The following is a 23,311-nucleotide window of genomic DNA, read 5'->3' as shown; positions in this document are numbered from 1 at the left end:
CCCCCATCTTTGATTTCTTTCGCACCCAAAACGTAAGTACTTTTTTGGGGTGTTCTTAAGTGTTTTTTTAAAAAATGTTGACGCAGTTTACCTTTGGGGGACTGTCTTAAGGCTGCACGGGTTCCCGCAACGTTGCACTCCAAAACCCCAATTCTGCACTTTTTTCCGCCTGCTATTCATAGGCGAAACTTTTCCGCCAGGTCCATTGCATTGACTATGCGACTAGACGAAAAGTCTTTGAAATTGAATACGGCGAAAAGTTTCCGCCTGGCGAAATGTCGTCACCCGCAATACTTTTTTCGCCTCAAATTGAATATGGCCATTAGATTTAAAGCCACTACATCAATATCCCCTTACTCCATAGAGACTAGGCTATTGCCAAAATTGAGTAGCAGAGGTAATGGTTACATGTATAAGTTTTTGCATCCCTCATTTCACTTTATACCTTGAATGGCTTTTAATTTGATTTCTATGGACCTTACGCATTCACTCCCATCTGAGGAGTTACCTCTTTAATTAAGAGACCTGTGAGCAGTACAATAAATACAGCTACCAGACTCCCACTAACACGAGGCCTTAAATGGTTGACCTCTTTCCCTCCCTTAACCGTAAATCAATGCAGACAAAGACTCCTTTTGGAAAGAGTAAACCACATTTCATATATTTCATATGCATGCCCTCAGCCTTCCCTATAAGGAAAGTGTTTCACAAGCTTTACCCTCTGACCTCCCTCCCCCTAATTATCAAATGCTGCCTTTCACAGAAGTGGACACCAAAAGAGACTGAAACATTTTAAACTGATCAAATTTGGCTTCCTAATTTTAGATTCACCTCTTCAACTTAAAATGAATGCCAATACCTCCACAATATAGAAGCACTGTTCGCATAACTGACCTATTGTCAAGGATGAGGGGACGACTCAATTGTTAAACGCCCCCCACTGGGAGTCTATATGAATAGATGCCCAATGGAGCAATTCAAAGACATTTCTTCTTGCAGACTCCAGAGGTGTGAGACGAAATGTGTCCAACGTCAGTTTTTTTGGGCACGCTAATGGTGGTTTGGGTGCCCAAATGACTTCTTTAGATGAGTTTAGACACTGTGCGCAACTATACCCAGTGCTTGTAGTCGTGATAAATACTAATGGGAGTCCGATTAGAGAAACAATCTAATTGCTCCGTCGGGCATCTATTCATATAGACGTCCAGTAGGGGGCGTCTACAACAACTGAATCGCAACCTAAAAAGTGTTCAAGGCATCACCAATCACTAAAAAGCTGCATAGTCAAATTACAGCCTTGTCACTAATAGTGTTCATGCTAGGTCTGGCGCCGGTTCTAGAAAGGGGCACACTTGTGCGCGACAAAATTGCATACGTGCCCAAAAAGGGGCGTGTGATCATGAGAAAAAGGGCCATGACTTTAAGACACGCCCCCTTTTCATCACTCTTGGGTGCGTGCCCGGCACTCACGGACATGCCGGGCTGCCCCCAAGCTCTCCTGTATCTGCATATAGATGCCGGGCGCATGTGCCAGTTATCTATTCACCGGCTGTGATCCCTGCACCGCAATTTTTCCCACCAACAGGACACTGCAGCCCGCAGGTGGGGATGGCACCACCATGTTTTAGCGCCCTGCTAAAACAGCCTAGCTGGAACGCCACACTAAATTGTTATCACTGGCAATCTTTACAAACATTGGGTGATTCAAACTATTAGTGTCACAAGACAAATCATGTTTCAATTAAAATTAGGTAGCAACCAATGTGGAAAAGACAGGAGCAATTCAATTCATATGCAGGAATTTAGCCCCGGGGAGCTATACAACTACTCAACTAAAACTGTAATTGATGCACTGTAAATTTGAAATAGCAAAGCCACCAGCAGCTTAATGGAATCCGTGGAGACTTAAAAATCTCCATTATTTGAAGCAATCCATGATACATGCAGTCTCTGGGCTAGTCACAGGAAGTAATTGAATAATTCCAGGTGCTTGAATCACTTCCACTGTTTTGCCATTAAGAAATTATACTCAACTTAAATTCTACAATATTTCTTTGTCCTATTTTGATTTTAATTATTTGGGGGGAATTCAATTATTTTCGCCACCCACTGCACGCCTGCTGGCAGCTATTCAATTGTACCTGCAAACGGACACGATAGCATTAATTTTTTTTTTTTATAGCACACAGATGCATGGGCTTCTACATTTCGTACATACAGTTCACTCTGATAATTGTGTGCAACAACGAATGGCTTGGCTCGTAGCAGCACCACTGTACACTCGGGAAGTCAGATAAAGTCCAAAAGTACCACTGCTTATATACCGAAGAGATTACCTCCATAATATTTTATCCAAATAATTTTCCTCAGAACCTTTCATTGGATATAAGCTAGGGAGGTTAGAAAAACAATTATATCCAAGAATAATTCAGCAAGTACTAAACTGGTTAAAAGGAAGTCAAACTAAGTGTACTTTTTGGGATGTGTACGGCTAAATTGGCAGGCTATACAGTAAACCTCTATTTTACACATAAGGGTTAATGTAGAGTTGGCCACAATTATGTCAAATGTATAATTTGCATCCATATACAAAGTGGCAACTATTTTAATATACGTGCCAGTCTACAACAGTAACATGTGTGACTGGCACATATATAAAACCTCACTAGCACAGCACCAGTATAAAAAAAAAAAAAAGTTGCTTAATCACACACTTATGACCAACACATAAATCCCCAATCAATGTCAGGAGCGCCGAGAACTATTGTGGTCATCATTATCATCCGCTATTTGCACCTCTCCCAGAGCAGCATCAAATACAGCTTTGTCAGATGCATATGTATAAGTATCATTCTGCATATGTTCGCAATTGTATGAACATGACCTTACCATACCCGGCCTGTGTTTGAACATTAAAAAAAACACACAGACACGTGTTGCCTATATGCGCAAGCAGGAGAAAGCGGCAGAAACCCCCAAATCTGCACAGGAGCATATGCATGCAGCCACTTCCTGGGCATACACAGAGAGATAACACACTGTACCAACTGGCATAGGACTCACCTAGCATCAGATCCCTATGTTAACTGTAATCCAGCAATCATATGTTCTGCAGCTACTTCCATCTTTGAGGTGTGATATATATATATATATATATATATATATATATATATATATATACATATATATATATATATACATATACATACACATACATACACACTCTACCCTCAGAATTGATCTTTGGTTTTATTTTGCACATATAAAATTTCCTTTTCACCCGACCTCCCCTCCCCAAGAAAAAAAAAAAAAGTTCATTAAGATCATAATTTAATACTCCCATGCCTAAAACACAAGCTTTCACAGCAGAGCTAAATCACCCCCTGCCTCAAACACTTTACACCAAATTCTCTGTTATTTTAAACTTTCTAACCATATATCCACTTCCTTACACGATACATTAATGGTGCGTACACACAGGGCGATATTACTGAGCAATTGCATGATTACGTGCAATCCCTCAATAATCGTGCACTTTTATGTCAGAAACGACCAGCGATGCACGCTCCCGGTGGTCATTTCCGACATTGGCCTGCATGTTCAGGCGATGGACAATCTGCCGATAACGTCAGATTGGCATGTTCAGGAATGATGGACAGTGCCTACACTGAACGACTGATCGTTCAGTACAGACACTACAGGTGATCAGGAACGACGGTTCGATTACGATGACGTAATCGTACTGTCTTTCCTGATTGCCCAGTGTGTACGCACCTTAAGTTGTGCAAGAGTAAGAAATCTTCCATACCCTTAAACAAGCAACAAGCGTAATATTTTTAACAATTTTTCATATAATCCCATGGAATTACAACAAAACAGAATTATGAAGAAATATATGTGCAATAATAATAATTGCAGGTTTTGGAAAACATTTTGTAATATCTTTAGCTTGATGTGGCAGCTCCTCAGTAACCTGTACTTCCATTACAGTCATTGGTTGCTGTAAAAGTAATCTTCTCTTCCCAAGACTAGTCAAATTTCCTTCTGTTCACCCTTCACTGTCCTCCTTCTCACGTGACAGTGCACGCTACAAGTCTTTGACTAGGAAAAACAAATGAAAGAACCAATGGCAATAAACCAGATTTCTATTCCAGGCTCGCATTACTGTAATAGAAGCAGTACTGAAGTCAATATACCACTGCAAACTGGAATACGGCTGCCTCCTTAAGATAGGTACACACTGGAGCAACGGGCATTTGTTCCAATATTGGAACGAATACCGATCAACAGTAATTTGTGCATCCACACTGGACAACTTTAATGAACAACGTAACGATGACCGTTATGTCATTCACTAACAATGCATTGGCCGCTAGCGATATCGCTAGGTTTGATGCAATCAAACCTAGCAACCGCCGGAGAATGCAATCGCCGGAACACACTGAGCGATGTAGGCGATATGCCGTTACAAAACGTTATATAGTCCAGACATCGCTCCAGTGTGTACCTAGCTTTACCGTGGAAGGTTTATCCACTCACAAGAATGATGGCAAAACATCAGGCTTCAGCCTAAGCTCTAAAGCCATTCAATAGGAATTCCCTGGCAGCTGTCACTAGTGGGTGCCCAACGGAGCAATTCAATTATTAATCCGTTCGGGCACAAGAGCCACCGATGCCGACATTTCTGTTTGCAGCCTCCTGAGGTGGCGAGCGGAAATGTGCAAAAACTTTAGATGGGTTTAGCCGCTTGAATTAAGTTAATTCCGATCTTTTGGGCACAATAATTAATGAGCACCCAAACACAATTGAATTGCTCTGTCAGGCACCCGTTAATTATCGACACCCAAATAAACAATTGAAAACCCCCCATACTGACCAGTCCAAATTAAAATGATAAAAAAGGTATAAAAAATAATGTTAAAGTGCTTATTAAATGTACAAATCATAGGAAATCCACATTTGTGAGTTCTTAGCATAAGCCACATGCTATAGCTGGTTATTTATGAACTTCGATATTTTGGGGTTTGCACATAGACCCTCATTCAGACCCTCTCGCAAGCGAGTCGATGGTGAGAGCCTGCGCAGAGCTCGCAGTGCGCGTGCGCAAGCCCCGAAGCAAGTGACAAATTCCCTCGCTCCGGGGCTCGCTACAAACGGGGCGGCTGTCGATGTTGATCGACAGCTCGCCCCGTTTTGTAGGCGGGGTGGCCAGACAAACGGAGGCGTTCCTGAAGGAATGCCTGCCGTTTGTAGGCGGCCCTACTGACATCACCAGTGATGTCAGTAGGGAGCTTCCTGCTCTGTTAGAGCAGGAAGCTACCTGGGGCTTGCGGTAGACGAGACCCTACCGCAAGGGTCTCGTTGCAAGCCCCGATGGTCGCGATTGACTCCACCATCACCTGGTGACTCGCTAAAGCTGTGGGTGCCAACCCACAGCTTAGTGCGCGGCCAGGAGGCCGGCTTTCAAAATAAAAGCGACCACCCTCATTCATGAGCGAGCGGCTCTAAATGAGGGCCATAGCTCGCAGATTCCCCTAAGCCGCAACATGATTGACATGCTGCAGTGTTTGGGGGCGGAGCAGAGACGTGGCCGGCCAGTATTCCCAGGAAACTTAGACATGTCACCCTCGTTTTCCAGGAGGGACGAGGCCAGTGTCTGCTACATTTGCATTTGAGTTGGATGGTATTGCACAGCTGCTTCCTTGCGGCTGTGCAATACCGTCCATCACTGAATCAGGCCCTGTGCGTGCATTCATTATCTTACCTTACTTACAGACCCCATTAAAGAGATATGAGAGTTTGGCCCAAACTACATGCGTTGGCAAAATGGACATTGATCTTGTTGCTCATACCAGATGGCAGGAATGGCCTATGTGTGGCTATCTTAAGGCAACATCTACAAAGTCTACACCTGCAGTAAGACCTATGCCTCTCCTCTGGTAAACTTGACACAAACATTTTCAATATGGTAAATTAAGCCAAACATAACGCACCACATATGTGCATGTTGCTTAATACCAGTGGGCCTTGTATTTGGAAAACTGATCAAGGAACATTCCAACACTGCAAAAAGATGATCCCTGCAATGTGCTTTGTAATGAGGGTAGAAAATTGTAACAAGTTCTTTGCAGTTTATCTAGTTTGCTTTGAAGATATAAATATTATGCCATGTACAGTATTTCTGCTTAGACATATAGGGCCGAATTCAATTAGCCGCGAAACGTGCCGTCTGGTGAAAAGCAGATTGAATTTGCCTCATTCGCCTGTTTTGAAGCAATGCTTTCTCCATGGGCGTCCTTGCTTTTCACCCTATTCAACTGAAAAACACGCAAAAACGCGGATAGACGAATGTTTCAAAAAGGAAATATTTTTTGGGGGAAATCAGTCTGTACCCTATAAAAAGCTTCCTTGACCCTAGGAGTCAATGTAGAATAGTAGTAGTCCTAATAAAAGTATTTAGTGAACTTATTTTGTTGTAAAGGGCTGTTATATGCATATTTGCATATGTGTGGAAAAATTATAGAAAGCAATGTTTTTTTGGAAAAATAAGTAGTACTAGTACAGATGTTAAATTTAGGGTACTAGTATATTTTGAGGTTTCTAAGATGAAGATTTTAAAAAATCTCAAAAATACACCTGCTGCAGCCTCGTGCAATCCCAGAAACACCTGTCCCAACCATATAGCCCCCCAAAGTACCAGGTCCCCCACTTTCCAACACTTTTTTCATTTTCGCCCCAAAAACGACATGACTTTTTGGGGGTCGCGTCGGTGAAAACTCAGAGGGATTTAATGTGGAGATACTTTGAAAACAGGTGAAAAGTGCAAATCGGAGAAAACCTCTCTCCAAACGGCACTTTTCGTGGCTAATTGAATACGGCCCAGCTGTGTGACAGCTGGAGAACAGAAGGGAAGTGCCCACCATGAACAGCTCCATGGTCACTGTCTGAAATCACTGTAAGGTTAACCATCATACAGATCAGCACATAGTGGCCAGCAACATTGTTAGTTTCCCTCACACCCCATAGAAGTGCGCAGGAAAACTAGACTCCTGGAGACTACAGCAATAGACAGATATGCGTGCACAAGAAAATCACATTATGCGCAGCGGCACATTGCCACTAATTGAAAAGGCTCCTATAGTATTAAGGAACACTTCTGATCACGCAGCAACCAAAACACATCTTCCCTCATCATTATTATGCCTGGAGGAGTAACCTCTCGCTCATTCAAGTGCCTAGAGGTGTAAAGACCTGCACAATTACAATTATCTTTGAAGTGTTGCTGTAACCTGCATTAAAACGTACATGGGGGGAATTCAATTGTTTTTTGCCCATGTAAAAGTAATGGGCACCCCAATGGAGCTATTCAATTGTTGATCTAGAAGGCGCATGTGCCCCATTACTTACTGCGTCTAAAAGCAACGGGTTTAGCTGCGTAAACCGGCTAATTCATTCTGCGTGCTGCCGAAACAGTAGTTCGGCCTCCCAAACGGCTGACTTGTCACATTTCTGCTTGCGAGCAGAAATAATGGGCGCCTGCAGCACTCGCGACCGATTGAAGTAACAATTGAATAGCTCAGTCGGTCGTCCAAAAAACAACTGAATCTCGCGCATAGAATGTGACAGCCGATAAGAGCCACTTGGCCCATCTAATCTGTGCCTTTTTTAACCTAATGGTTACCTCAAACCTTTCTTGATCCTTAGTTCTTTGTAAGGCTGCGATTCAATTTAGACTGCACCTGCTAGGCATCTATACGAATAGGCGCCCGATGGAGCAATTCAATTGTTTCTGCGTTCGGGCGCCCATTAGTAGTTAACTCAGCTACATGCAGTGGGTTTAGTCGCCCACAACGGCTAAACCCGTCTAAAGATGTGGCTGGGCGCCCAAACCACCATTAGGGCGCCCCCCCCAAAAAAATGGATTAGCACACATTTCTTCTCGCACCTCAGGAGGCTGCACGAAGAAATGTGTCCCCAAGCAGCTTTAGGCGTCCAAATGGAGCAATAATTTAATTGTTCCGTCCGGCGTCTATTCGTATAGACGCCCAGCAGGGGTGGCATCTAAAATGATTGAATTGCTCTGTACGAGTCTACAGTTGACAAAAACAGTAACCAAGATGGTATTTTTATACCTTATACACTGAATACTATCAGTTTTGTGCATTGCACTAGCATTTTAATGGGTGTGAAAATGGAAATCCTTGGGGCGATTCAATTCAGCATAGAATGCTGGTTCTCGCGACTTAACTTGGGTGCTTAGTCGTGAGAACTGGAATTCTCCAACTAAAGTGCCGGACGCGAGGCTGTTAGCATTGCGCTAAGCCAAAAAGCAGCCTTGCGGCCAGCACTTTGGTCTGATTTGCCCTCAGGAGGGTGCAAGAAGAAATAATTGGTTGGACTAAACAGCACTCTAAAGTGACTAGCTGCGGGAGCTCCCTTCCGGCGCTATTCAACCTCCACAGAATTGGATCACCCCCATTGTTTCAAGATAGCCACACACCTTTCGAAGGACTGTTCCATTCACTTGTGTTTACAACAAGTGAACGCATTGCAGAAGTCTGTGCAACCTAAAACTGCCATTAACCACTTTTGCGCTTTGCATGCTTTTTTACTGGTGTTTGAGGAATTCCAAAATATTAACACCAAAATACCTCCAATGTCTTCCACAGGTTTCTATCACATATAAGGGGCGATTCAATTAATTGTGATGGCAGTGATGTGCCATTCACATTGTGGCCAGTGACATGGCTACTTTGTTTTCACACCCCATAGTGAGTAAGGGTACCGTAACGGGCAAGTATGTGCGCAGGCAGCACATTGCCCTGCATTGAAGCAATCCCGTAGCACCTTATTAAGAGATCTTAATGTACAGTAAAATAACAGTACAAGTAATTTTGACAAAAAATAAAAAACTTAGATGAACCGTAAAAACATTTGCAGGTGCGTTCTACCAATCATCCATTTTGAATCATGAAAACATTTGGGAGTATATTACATAGCTATAAACTTGTCGAACTACTAAACTTGAAGGAGTCTTGGTTTCTGAGGAATGTTGCAAATAACTATTAAACAAACAATGCAAGTTGTGGAAAACATACTTTATACCATCCCACCTATTCATCTGTTGCAAAGGAGACTACAGCTGTCAGCCCATAACTTAGTGACTGTGTGAACAATGCAACTCAATACATTCAGCAACATTACACTGTATATTACCACATAAATGTCAAACGAGTTATCTGTAATTTTGCACAGTTCAAAAAACTTTGAAGGACGAAACCAAATATACACTTAGCAGACATGGTATATACATTACATGGGGAGGCAGCATGGCCACATAGGGCAGATGAACAAATATTAAAGCAGAAAAGAGGGTGACGCCTAGGGAATAGAGGCTGCTACCTGGATGATGCCCCTGTGGATGTGTGTAGGCCTGGGTGTGTACTCGGCCTCCATCTCCCTCCTGCCTCTTACCTACTGCCCTCGGTGTCTCTGCCCCCAGATGTCGGGGTCTCCGGCACCTCCTTGCCCCCTGTGGGGGATGGGGATCTTGAATTCCGTCTCACCTCCCTCCGTTCCGCCGTCGTGTTTACCCAGACACCAGTCACTAGGCCGTGAATCCCCGACCTTTCCTACGTGCGGAGCCCCGCGCCACACCTGACTAGCGCGGGGTCCCCCAGTCTTGGGGGGGCGGGGAGGACTCCGGACGACCCCCCACCCCAGGAGAGGGAATCTATCCAACTGGAAAGAGCGATATTTTAAGGCACAAAATACCGAAAAAAAATATATTTTACGTCAAATAGGGCGACTAGTGTGGGGGGGATGGGGGGGGGGGGGGGCTGAGGTGATTTTCTGCGGGAAGGGGTCGGATCCGCTCCGGAACCACCAGCCCGACTTAATCCGGATCGGCTCGGTTCGGATTATCGGGGTAATGGGTTTAATTAGTGTAAACACGATAGTGAAACCGCTGGATTTCTCGCGAGATCCAGAGCACAATGCGCGTTCGCGATAGGGGTGAAAAAAAACGCGCCAAGATCGGGATCGCGGGAACGCGCATGTGACAGGGAGCGCGGCGCGCTGACTGAGCCTTCTGCCGCGGGAGCTGCTGCTGTGCTGTCTGTCTGCCTTGGCCGTAGCCTCTGACATCATGCCCGGGGCGGGCTCACCTCACTGTCTTTCTTTCGGGGACTCTGGCTCTGCTGGGTTACTGAGCGGCTCAGTACATAGTGTGGTCACTCACAGCAGCAGTGTCGCATTCACTCCTTATTGCAGAAGACTTGGCCCGGACACCCGCTGGATCTGTGGCTGTCGGGGCATGCTGGTAGTGATTGTTCCACAGCACAAGCAGCCTGCCTTCCATTGCAAGCCACGTACTTACTAGTAATAACAGGTTCAGGTGCACACATGAGTTTCCACCTATGTAATATGTAGTCTGTGCTACTGTACAGTATGTTTAAACTACAAGTGTCGGAGTTCACAGAGAGCATGTCCTGCCCTGCACATGGCAGCAGCTGGGCGGGAGAATTCGTTGCCATGGGAACTGTAAGCTATTTAGAATCATTTTTGTTTTGCAGATTGACACCAGGCATGGCAGACTTTTGGACTTGGAGATGTACTCTGAAGGTGCCTACGCACTTACCGATTCGCTCACGATCTGACATTGTGAGCGACTTCCCTTGTGACTCTCCAGTCCTGCACACAATTTGGTCCAATGTGACAAACAATCTGTCGTGCATTGTCAGATTTGCACTGCAGATCTGATGATGTGATGTGCGACCAGCAAGGACGCGCCGCATCATGAGTGGGGACTCGCGATTTGGGCATATTTTACTCGATCTCTGGCGGAATCGGCCAGATCGGGTAAAATATCGGTGTGTGTAGGCACCTTAAGGGGCATATTCAATTAGACGCGGAAAGCCCCATACTTTTCACAGACATCGCTGGTTTTCCATGCGAAAAGGATCGCGTGCATCCCCGCTTATCCCCTTATTCAATTAGAAAATGGCACCCATGAAACGCAAACAGGCGAAAAGTGCTGTCAAATTTGGGGAAATCAGCCTGACAACCCCCAAAATATGCACTAACATTGGGATCATGGTAGATGCCCCCAAATAGCCCTGCTGAAGCTATTTGGGGTACTTAAATGCTCTCAGCTGCTAAATAGTGTTTTTGCACAAGTGGTGAAGAATAGCATTTAGCAGTTTTTTTTCGTGAAAATAACTAGTCCCAGCAAATTTTGAGTACATGAAAATGCAAGCATGGTTAAAAATCGCAAATGTGTGGTTTTAATAACGTGAAAAATGCCCCTTCAGCTAGCACCTGCAATAAAAAAAACCTCCCCCATACTTGCAGACCTCCCCAAAGTTATTTCGCTAGTTTTTAAGTTTGTACCCCAACTTTGTACTTTTTCGCCCCCTTTTTCAAACTGAATTTTTGGGGTGTGCTTTTAATTTTTTAGGTTTTTTTTATTGTATGCAATTTACCTTGGGGAACCTGTCCTAAGGGTGCAGGGTGGTTTCCACACCTTTGCACCCCAAAACTGCAATTCTGCACTTTTTTTCGACAGCTATTCATAGGTGAAACTTTTCCACCAGGTGCATTGTGTTTTCGCCACAATTGAATACGGGGATAAGTTTCCGCTGGCGAAATTACGTCACCGGCGATACTTTTCCGCAGAAACTGACTTTTCACACCTAATTGAATACAGCCCTAAATTGCAAAAATCTTTCTGGAGTAGAGATGGCTGTCTCAACACAATGACTTGAATCATTCAGATGTTCGAATGATTCGAGTCACTCAATGGAGTGGGAGAGGAAAATTTAATGGAAAAAGTACTTAAAACGAATCGGAAACATCGATGGATGCTAACCATCAGTTTCCGATGTCAATCCCTAGTTAACATTACTTCCTCACAGCACTGAGGTTTTTCCACCACGGTAGTTTGTATATTTTGCCTGTACTTTGGTTTCCTGTAGGTACTCCTGTTTCTCCCACAATTCAAAAATATACTGGGGCTTGTGCCCACCTCTAAAATCAGTTTGTGTCCCTTCAAAGGTCAGTATCCCACATGTCCCCTCTGATCAGCTTTCACTAGTGATGACCATCAGAAACTGATAAGCAGCAACACTGTCACTATTCAATAGCACCCTTTGTGTTGACAAATCCTAGCTTTTACCCCACATGCTCCCCTCTAAAGTCAGCTGGCACCACGCATAACCTCTCCTCATTTAGCTAGTACCTACTATGCCCCCTCTAAAGTCAGCTTGTGCCACATACCCCCTCCTAGTCAGCTTGTATCCCAACATAGCCCCCCTAATCAGCTGGTACCAACATGCTATAAGTGAGCAAGTACCAGTCAACCCCCTGCTAGTTAGCTAGTAATCCACATATCTCCCTCTATTGTCAGTTTGTACCCCACTTGCCCCCCTATATTCAGTCTGAATCCCACATACCTCCTCTAAAGTCACTTTGTAAACCACATACTCCCTTCTAGTCAGCTTGTACCTCATATGTCCCCTCTAAATTCAGCTTAAAACCCCTCCTACTTAGCTTGTACCCTGTATAACCCCACCTTTAGTAATTACTTCCCCATATCCCCTCTAATTCATCTAGTATACCACATGCCCACTCTTAAGTCAGCATGCACTCCTAGTTTGTACTCATGCCCCTCTAAATCAGTTTTTTGGTATTTAAAGGATTAAATAAGTGTTAAGTAAAAAAAAAAGTGTGCTAGGTTCCCCCCTATTTTCCAGTAACCACCACCGGGCTGAACCAGCCTGAGTGGCTTACACTATATCGGAGACATACAGCTTGGAGTCCTGAAAGCCCAGAACTCTTCCCCGCACCCCTGGATAGGGTAGGTGTCGGGGTAATGGCATAAAAGAGAGATTTAATTTTGTTCTTTACACTGTAGGTGTACTTGCATGTGGGCACTTGTGGTTCTCCAAGTGTCAGCATGCCGACACTTGAAGAACCACAAGTGCCAGCATGCAAGGACATTAAGGGCCCATTAGCGCCTATAGTTTCACTGTAAAAAATAATACAAACACCACAGGACAAACACACCGATTGTTGTAACACAATTTTATGCACACTCACATTTCATGTCCTTGGATGTGCTCGGTCCCCTTATCCATGTAGAAGTCCAGGGTCTTGATAAAATAAATGCAGTCACCTGAGCCCACGTACACGCTGTACACTATCTACAACGCTACCCGGGACTGACCGTTCCCACATGGGTCGCTTTCAGCCCAGGGTTGGTAGAGCTTCCAGAGGGGGGTCCCCCACTTCCAGCCCTGGGCTGACCAGTTTGGGGCTGGTTTATATTATGGCAGAGGGACTCCATGCTGTGTGTCTCACTGTTATAGAGTAAACCTCCTGGCTGCTTCAGCCCAGTGATGGTTACTGGAAAATAGGGGAGACCTCACGCCAGTTTTACTCTCGATATTCCAGTACCAGACTGGGCTGAGAGGTCCGAGGCTGGTTATGTTTTGTTTGTTTGTTTTGGGGGGGGGGGGAATCCCATGCAATTTTTATTTTTTAATTAACCCATTTACACTATTAAACACCAAAGCCTGCACAAATCATACTGGTCTGTGCGGTGCTTTGGGCAAACTCTGCTCGCACAGTGGCGTAACTATAGAGGGTGCAGGGGGTGCACTTGCTATGGGGCCCGGCAGCTTAGGGGGCCCGCCAGCCCAGCAAGAGTCCTCCTGTACCCTCTGTAGCACAGCCAGCCAGGTTGCTGGTGCAATTGGGAACGCTGGTCTCTGAAGCGATCAGAGACTAAAGACACCTCTGATCTAGTTAGATCCAGTCAGCGGCAGGTACAGACGCTGGAGAGCTGACAACCGTGAAGACAGGTAAGTACTGCACAGCGGAGTGGGCACAGCATAAGGGGCATTTCCTGGGGCACAGCATATGGGGCATTACCGGGGGCTCAGCATAGGGGGCATTACTGGGGGCTCAGCATAGGGGGCATTACCGGGGGCTCAGCATAAGGGGCATTACAGGGGGCACTGCATAATGGGCACTACTGGGAGCACTGTATAAAGGGCCCTAATAGAGGGGGCATTGCATAATGGGCACAACTACAGGGGGCATTGTGTAAGAGGCACTACTACAGGGGGTATTGCATAATGAGCGCAACTACAGGGGCACTGTATAAGTAGACCTATATAGAGGAAATTTTGCTATGGGGCCCCCATACCTCTGGTTACTCCCTTGTGCTCACAAGTAGGTCTATTTATTTTGTGCATTGTGGTGTGATTTTGATCGATTGACACGATTCTTAGTAAATCCGTGATTTCTATTCTTGTTAATGTTAACCATAACATTTTGGTCCGAAGGTGTATTACCGTGTATTGGAGTGTGATGTCGTATTTCACCAGCGATTTGCCATTGATTTGGGCTTTTAGTAAATCTTCAATTTACAAAATCACACCCAAATGGCAGAAAAAAAAACCCCAAATGACCAAAAACAATTCCTCCCAGAGTGAAACATCCAGGACCCTGCCCTGCACACCAGTTCACTTGATTCTGGGTCCTATGAGGGGGACCATAGCCGGACTGCAGAACACATCCGGGCCACCCTTATAGCTAACTTCCCCTCTATGTTATAAACAAGGACACAAAAGTTTTCAATGTTTAAATAAAGTTTTTATTATTATTCCAAAAATATATTAATGTGGAAATTTGTATATTTTGGCTCGCAATAACATCATGTGTGTTATACTTATAGGAACGGGATGTAGTTATGTGACCTTGCGGCCGCCGGTCACAATCCCTACTGCAGAATGCCGGAAAAGGATTTATGATAGGCGTCAAAATACCGACGCCTATCATGATCCGGAATCCAGGAGGACGAGTGCCCAAACGAGGTAAGTCCGGGGCGCCCGTCCTGTTAGCCGCAGGGGGGAGGGTTAGGTTTAGGGCAGTTAGCGTTAGGTTTTGGGGGGAAGGTTAGGGTTAGGCACCCCTAGTGGGGGGAGGATTAGGGTTAGTCATCCCCAGGGAGAGGTTAGGGTCCCCCTCCCCAGGAGGATTAGGTTTAGGGTGCGGTAAGGGGGAGTTAGGGTTAGCCACCACCCCGGGAGTTTAGGGTTAGGCACCCCTAAGGGAGGGTTAGTGTTAGGGGGGGGGAGGGGAGGGTTAAATCACTTACCCTGCCGCTGTCGGGATTTCCTGCTGTCGCTCTCACACTGTCGGGATTTGAACCGGCAGGCTGTTGCATGTCAATCCCATTCCTATAGGAACGTGCGTAGTTAACTGTTATGGATTGTCACCTTTTAATGATACAAACAAAATATTAATCTAAACGTTAAATAACTTGACAAAAAATTTCCAGTAGTAACCAGTGCCTATGACTTGTGTGCAATACAGCATAGCCCTATGCACATGCAATGTACATAATATAATTTTGTGCAAATTTTAGAAAGAAAGGAGTACTAGCATGTAGTGTTCATTGCAGGTACATGGTGCTGATCTGTAAGGAGAACATATTTAATTTCAAGGGCACAAAAAAAACCATATATTACCAGTAGCTATACAGTATATATCACATGTACTGTAGGCCCACTGAAATTAAAATCTACCTTAAAAATCAGCACCCTGTATCTAGAGTGAACACTACCATAAACACGTTTTGTTATCCACAACACAATTGCTATAGGCAATTATACGGGATGTAGTTAGATTACCGGCTGTCGGAATCCCGACCCGGGACTAAAGATAGGCGTCGAAATCCCGACGCCTATCTTAGGCACCCCAAGGGGAGGGGGGTTAGGGTTAGCACCCCCCCAGGAGGGTTCGGTTTAGGGTGCAGAAAGGGGGGTGTTAGAATTAGGCACTATGGGGGGAGGGTAAGGGGGGGGAGCGGGGTAGGGATAGCATACTTACCACCCCTGTCAGGATCTTCAGATGTCGGGATGCCGCTGTTTGGCACTTTGAGCCTCCGGTATTTTATACCTATTCCAATATTCAATAGTACACAGCATAAATATTTTGTACTATAAAGTGTGTAATATGAAATTATGCCTGTAGTCAGGTTTAAATCATCATACACTAATAGAAAATAACAAAGGCTTCCTAAAAGCCATACATATTAAACTTTCCAACAAGTAACATTATAATATAAAATTTGGTTTAAAAACAGCAAACAACCTAAACATATGATTCCTCTGTACGGAGGGAAGTAAACTTTTGGCCCATTGAAAAAGGGCTACATTAAGCCAAATTTCTACAGTATTTTAGGCTTTGGGGGTTTGCTGGAAATGCATTAGGGTCACAGTAAGGCCCTCTATTGTAGGGGTTATAAGTGTTAGGGTTATAAGGGTGATCTTGGTAGTATGGACCCTGTTGGGTGTGGTGGCTGTGCAGGGTGCACTGGAGTGTGAGGGCAACATGCGCTCTAGGTGTCACAAGCCGCCAAGCGAGCATTCGCTAAAACTACTATCTCCTCTCCATCATTCCGGGAGTATTCTGGATTGGTTCCTGCATCTATTTCTTCCTCATGCGAACACTGCTCCGATGCCGGTGATAGAGTATTCATGTTTCCGGTTCTGGCATTGTCTCCTGTTATCCAGTCGAGCTCCAGTTCACCTGTCTAAGATTGTTATACTGCCGTTTGTGTCATCCAGGCGGCACAGTTCGCATTCCAACTACCTACCGTTTGTGTCATCTAGGCGGCGCAGACAGCCCTCAGTGTCCGAGTGCACAGTCCTTACGTATGCTGCTTGTGTCAACCCGGCGGCACAGGCCGCACTCTAGCGTACGCTGCTTGTGTTAACCCGGCGGCACAGGCTGCACTACAGTGTCCAAGAGTATGTAGTCTTTGCATACGTAGCTTATGTTAACTCGGCGGCACAGGCCACACTCTAGCGTACGCTACTTGTGTGAACTCAGCGGCACAGGCCACACTACTGCATCTAACCAAGTTTACCAGCCCTCAAGACTGCTACTCAGCCCAAAGTCTGCAACACGGTCCAGAGGCCGCATCTCGCCAAGGTTACACGCCCTCAAGGCTGCCACTCAGCCCAAAGGCTGCTACATGGCCCAGAGGCCGCATCTAGCCAAGTCTACCAGCCCTCAGGGCTGCTACTCAGCCCAAAGGCCACATCCAGCCAAATTTACCAGCCCTCTAGGCTGCTACTCAGCCCATAGGCTGCTTCTCAACTCAAAAGCCACATCTTGCCCTACGGCCCACAGGCCACAACCTGCCAAGTTATTCCAGCTTTCAAAGTTGCTCCACGGCCGCAAGTAGTCAAGCATTGCCAGCCCTCAAGGTTGTTGCACGACTAACTATCTCAGATAATACCTCAGTCCTTAACATTAGGAAAGCGAATTGTCGCTCCTGAGACTTCCATGACAAACGCTCCTGCATTGTCAGAATCTGGGTCACGAAGGTTGATGCATTTCATGCTCCACCTCTAAAGATTTGTCTAGATGAGCATCCTCCTGGGCCGCCATTGTTGTGTCCATTTCTTTAAGTTGCTGTACAAGGACAGAGCTCATAGCTTTGTCAGTCTGTTCTGTTTTTGCAATTTTCTTCTTCTTTGGCCATGCACTGAATATTGCAAAGGTGAGAAACAAAAAAAACAATCAGCGCTGAGCCTATATAAACATAGCAGTGGTGTTAGCGTACATGTGATTGTGGCCTTCTCCCACCTGCACACTAGCTGCACTCTGCGACAGATACTGTTTTTATTTGCTAATCTGTTAAAAATACTTTTACCATTGTTTATTGTGCTTGTGTTTTTAAAATAAATGTTGCATGTGCTGGAAATTGTGGTACTTACTATATGTGCGTAAAGCTGGGGTGTTGGTATTCTGGGTTGTCCCAGAGTCACCGCTGTTCATCTCAGTAATGGTGGGGCATAAGGAGGCATTAAGGGTGGAGCTTTCCTTATCGCTTGAGTCAGTTGAGTCATCTGCTATTAGCAGGGGTGAGGATGGGCAACATTGGGGACTTGGCACAGTGATTTGGCTGTTGCTCTGGCTGCTTTTTGATGTTGAGACCTGTGAACTGCCACCGATGGAGGATTACAAACTGATGCCAATGCAGTGTTGCCAAACACACTGTAGCTGTGGTCGTAGTATGGCCACTTGATCGCGCAGCTCTGCTTTTACGGCAGTTGTGGTCGTGAACTTTTGAAAATTGCTTGTGCAGGGCATTAAGCTTGTTCACTACCTACTGTTGTGACCTCTCTAAACCCCTCAAAGCCAAGATTTTAGATATATTCTTGTAGATGACAGCATTCGTAACTGTTCCTGTCACCTGCTGACATATCTCCTCCTCTCCCCTTATGGTGAGCAGCTCCCTCACTTCCTCGTCAGACCAGGTGGACCTGCTGAAGGTGGCTCTGCCTATCCTCTCTGCACTCTCTCCTGCAATGTTTCCTGTGTCTACTCTGCTCTCTGCAGGGCTCTGGTAGATTACAGCTTCCTGGGCGCTGGCAGGTGTTATAATCAGCGGCTTCTGCGGTGACCCGAGTCCTAAATCCCGGGTTGGACCCTTTACACTGCAACATGCCTCAGGTCCATTTCTCGTGTCCAACCCTGCTTGATACCCATGTTGGATCCCTGGGGCTCTTGACCCGAGTTGACTCTTTTACACTGAGCCGCGACCAGGAAATAACCCCCAGTTAGTTTGGTAGTGTAAAAGGGGTATTATTAACCCATTCTGATACAAGTGCCTTGTAGACCGAGTTTAGGAACCACTAGTGTATAGGCTAGGGATTATAAAAAGTAGATGCAAAATGAGCCCACAAAATAAAATAGCCTCTTCCGTGTTTATCAATCACCTTAAAAATACACATATTTTACAACTGTAGTCGGAATATCCGCATTCACTTCTGTGCACTCAGGGCCTAATTCAGACCCGCTCGCGAGCGATGTTGGCCCAGTGCGCATGCACGAGACCTGGATAGCGACGGCCAAGCCGTCGCTATGGGTCTCGTACCAAAGGGGGCGTGGTGTCAATGGTGAGTGACAGCACGCCCCCTTTGGTGGCGGGGCGTGGCTGCCCAGACGGCCCCACTGACATCACAAGTGATGTCAGAGGGAGTGCCTTCGGCTCTAATAGAGCCGAAAGCACTCCAGGGCTTGCGGCAACGAGACCCTACCACAAGGGTCTCGTCGCAAGCCCGATGGTCTTGCGCTTGCGACTGGGTCTGAATCAGGCCCAGAATTCCATGGCGAAGTCTACATTTAGATCCTGGTGTAGGAATTAAGAGCCTGATTCAGCAGTGCACTGCTGAACGCAGTTTCCTGATGTTTGAGAGTCTGCGCAGGCGCCAGACCCATTCTGTGCATTTGCAAAACGGGTCTGCGAGTACACTTGCAGACTGGCAGTGATTGACAGCCTGTTGCCGTTTGGGGGCGGTTACCACAGCCGGCCGATGATATGCAGATTAACCGATGCTGCGTTGAACAACGCAACTCGGATAAGTAATGCACAGGAGGCGTGATTCCTCCTGCTGCATTACCATATCTGCAAGGATCGCAATTGCAAAGCTGCCTGCGTGCATACATCATATATCTATAGCCTTCGTGCAGTTTTGCAATTACGATCCTTACAGAATCAGGCCCTAAGTTTACTCGTGTTCCCTATATATTTCTTGGGTGGAAAAGCTTTCTGTGTCATTTAGGAAAAGATTTTGAAATCACGACAAAGAGGTTTGAAACAGGTATTCATCTAATTTTACTGTTTTGCAATTTTATTGTTTAATATGTACTACATTTAACACATATTGCCAGCATTCCTCTCTAGTTAGTTTTACATTTCTCTTGTATCTCTCAGTGTATAATGACAACTGTAAAATTAATAGGTTATGGTCATTTATCTTCCAGTATCAAGTGAACAAATGGTATCCAGTCAGAAGCTTCAATGGATATCAAGTCAGCCAATCACAACATTTTTACAAACATGCTAAATGCTACAACGAGATTTACCTCCCTCTTCCAGTGCTTCACCTCCACAGTTCGAGAGAGACACATCCCAGCATTCCCTGTCTCAGTTTTGCTATCAGGGCATGCTAAAACTGTGGCAGGGCATGCTGGGATGTGTGGTTCAATAGCAGTTGGAGGGCAGTTTATTGTCCATCCCTGTTCTACATGCACCTCTTTCCGGGCCGGATCTCACACTCTATATTAGCACATCCAAGACGTTCTTCATGTACCCTGGGCTCTGTAGATGTCTTGCAGGTTCACTACCTTTTCTATGATTGGTATCAACTTTTGCCCTATATTGACTGTTTTATTCAGAATATCTGCTTTATCATATCCCATTGGCCATGCTAAGTTGCTGATGGGACAATCAGGTGCTGCTACCGTTTGCATAGCCCGCCATTCTTGGGTTCAGGTAATGACCTTCGTTGAGAGTACCAAGTGTGAGGTGGTGCAAGCTTATTCAATTGCTCAAATTGTTCAGCTGCTTTCTAGCTCCCAGGAGTTAAATAGGGTTCTTCATCCCCCAGCTGCTCCGGGGAAGACCTCCAGGTCATTCTCTTGAGCTGGAGTTTTTGAGTTCACTGGTAGCTGCTTAGGAGGCACAGGTTTGGGTTATATGTTTTGCCTTAACTGTTCAGGTTGATTGATCCCTCATTGCAAAACTCTTCCAATTTCCTGGCTACTATGTGCCAGTGCTTTAAGCTTGTGATGAGTCAGAATCTGAATCCTATGAGGAGGGCAAAGTGTAACATGATTCAGACTTTGAGGTTTCATCTAAGTTTAAGGATGAGGCTTCAGATTGACAGGCCATGGAGTCTTAGTTTAGACAGGTCACAAAGTCAAATTCTGTGGGATTACAATGTTTCTCATTTTAAGATATCCTCTTTCTAGTGAGGATACAAAATGATAGGAATAACCTCTGTGTGCCATCATTCCTAGATTGTACAGGTCCATCAGCATTCCTAATCCCTAGTGCTACATCCCTTAGTGATAGCACAGATAGATTGACATCCTTAAATAAATTTTTGTAGCAACAGGGGCTTCTCTTAGGCCTATTATGGCTTCCACATTAGTGATTAAGGCCATGAACAAATATATGATAGAATTTTCTCAAAGCTTACAGTATTACAGTATTTTCGCATCGGCAGTCTCAGATGCTGGACTCTGTTTTAAATCTTGGGAAGCAGATGTGTGGCTTAATTTAATGAGCATGGCCAATGAGGCAAGAGATTCTTCTTTCCGCTGAATGCACCTAGACTTAGAGCTACCAGGTTTTAGTTTGTTTGAAACAAACGAACATTTTCTTGGTCAGACTTCCATCCTTCAAGGGGATCAGCAGTGAGCCAGACAGGCTTGGATAGCCTGTAATGCAGCTTCTGAGAAACTTGTGAAGCAGTCACAGTCACTTGTGAAGCAGGACCCAGTTCCCCCCTTTCCCCGATCTCTTTTGGTGCCATCCGGTCTGCTTCTCTTCTGTGACCAGTGGATCGATTCCACTACAGCCACCTGGATGACAGATATCTGGAATATACCATAGGTCACCTGGGCTCTCCTCCAATGCAGTTTTTCACCATAGGCCAGGGGTATTTAACATGCAGCCCTCCTGTTGTTGGAGCTGCACATCCCAACATGCCATGGCACAGTTGAGCATGCCCAAATAGCAAACCTGGTATGGCATGCTGGGATCTGTAGTTCTACAACAGCTGGAGGGCCACATGTTGAAAACCCCTGCCATAGGCCTTCCCAAAACAAGGCTTTTAGTATCCTTAGGAGATGTATTCCAGTTTGGGGCAGCACATATAAGTTGGGGTTTTACTCCAATGTGCAGGTGCAGAAACTAGTCTGTTTTTTTTTTGTCTTACTCTGAACTTGAAATCCTTCAACATCTAGGTCACTCAGTACCGACTCAAGATGAAGTCTCTGAGGTCTGTCATAAAGTATAGAGAAAGGGGAGTTCATGTTGTTTATTGACATTAAGGAAGCATATACTGTATGCTATATGGTAGAGACTTTAGAACCTTCTCTGATTTGCTGTTCAGTACAGCGTTTGGTCTGCCACAAGATCATGACAGTGTTGGCAGCTTTTCTTCAGTCCAATAAGCTGACAGATTCCGAACTTGAAAAACTTTTTTTAAAAAAGCCACTTCAATCAATGGGAATGCTTGGTTGCTTAGAATGATGAATTAATAGTTCAAAGAAAGAGGTGGTGATGCCAGTAAGTAGGACATCGAGAAGACCACGCATTGGGGCTGATTCAGAAAAGATACGTTCAATATCCCAGCAGATGGGATTCTGTCGGTCAGAATGCAGATGCCGGATTCCCGACATCTGTCAGAATCCCGGTGTCGGCATCCCTGAAGATAAGTAGCGGGGTTAGGCAGTAGGAGGAGGGTTAGGTTTATGGTGTGGGGAGGGGGAGGTTAGGTTTAAGCACAGGGAAGGGAGGGTTAGGATACCATCTGACAGGTGTCGGTATCCTAACCCTGTTGGGATGCCAGCATCAGGATTTTGAACTCCGGCATCCTGTACCCATCCTGCTTTAGAATTGGGAGCAAAGCAAAAAAAAAAAGGGAAAACTTTTCACCTGAGCAAATCATGTTTCTGTAATACAAAGGTTGCAACAAAATGTATTTTTAGTTTCTTGCATGCAGGTTAAACACTAGCTGCTTTTGTATATAGATCACAAATGCTGGACAGCTTTATTTTTACATTGCAATTTAGATTTGATCTAGGAATCACCCCTACCAAATCTTAGGGGGGAATTCAATGAAGTGCGAGTTTGGTCCTGTGAGGTGAATTCACAGCAAATTACATTTGCAATTCAATTCCAAACTTGCATTTCTTTCTCAGAGTACATTTGCCTGTTTTTGTTTGCACCCCCTGAGCAGATGAAAAGGTAGGGAAAATCTTTATTTTATAAGGTAAAAATGTTGGGACTTGCTTCAGAACCTCTTGGTCACCACCCCCCCACACACACACAGACACCTTCCCAAAGCCTAATTAGGCATCTGGCATTTTTCAATTAGCTTAATTGGGCCAATATTTACATGTAATTTTTGGGGTGAAAGAAAACATCAGAGTTATGGTAGACTCACCTTGATAACTTCTTTTCTCCGAGGTCCATAGAGTCCACAGGGATACCATGGGGATTATGTGGATGGAGAGATACAGGCTAAAAACAGAATGCCTCGGGTCCTCCTCCATATATACCCCACCCCTAGCAACAGACCTTAAGTTTTGTTGTTAACAAGGCCCAAGGCAGGAGAAGGAAACAGGATATGGAAGAGCAATCATACAACAGAAACACTCTTACACAAGATGAGGTAATCCGTGACCGAAATAAAAAAATTACCCATGCAGCCAA

The 23,311-nt window shown here is 45.1% G+C and overlaps 1 protein-coding gene and 1 pseudogene across 3 annotated transcripts in view; both read right to left on the bottom strand.

Annotated features, from left to right (window-relative positions):
- Nucleotides 1-9,964, bottom strand: part of TLK2 (tousled like kinase 2) — a 178,325-nt gene extending 168,361 nt beyond the window's left edge. For all 3 annotated transcript variants that reach the window (XM_088442441.1, XM_088442443.1, XM_088442442.1), the window contains exon 1: nt 9,475-9,964. The gene's annotated coding sequence lies outside the window, so the exon portion shown is untranslated. The remainder of the gene's footprint in view (nt 1-9,474) is intronic.
- Nucleotides 1-23,071, bottom strand: part of LOC148540627 (uncharacterized) — a 61,426-nt pseudogene extending 38,355 nt beyond the window's left edge.
- Nucleotides 23,072-23,311: the final 240 nt, after the last annotated feature.

The sequence above is a fragment of the Taudactylus pleione genome, unplaced genomic scaffold, assembly GCF_031769625.1.
Source record: "Taudactylus pleione unplaced genomic scaffold, aTauple2 ptg000018l, whole genome shotgun sequence".
Taxonomy (NCBI): Eukaryota; Metazoa; Chordata; class Amphibia; order Anura; family Myobatrachidae; genus Taudactylus; species Taudactylus pleione.
The sequence above is the reverse complement of the archived record's forward strand: the minus strand, read 5'-3'. Positions and strand labels throughout refer to the sequence as shown.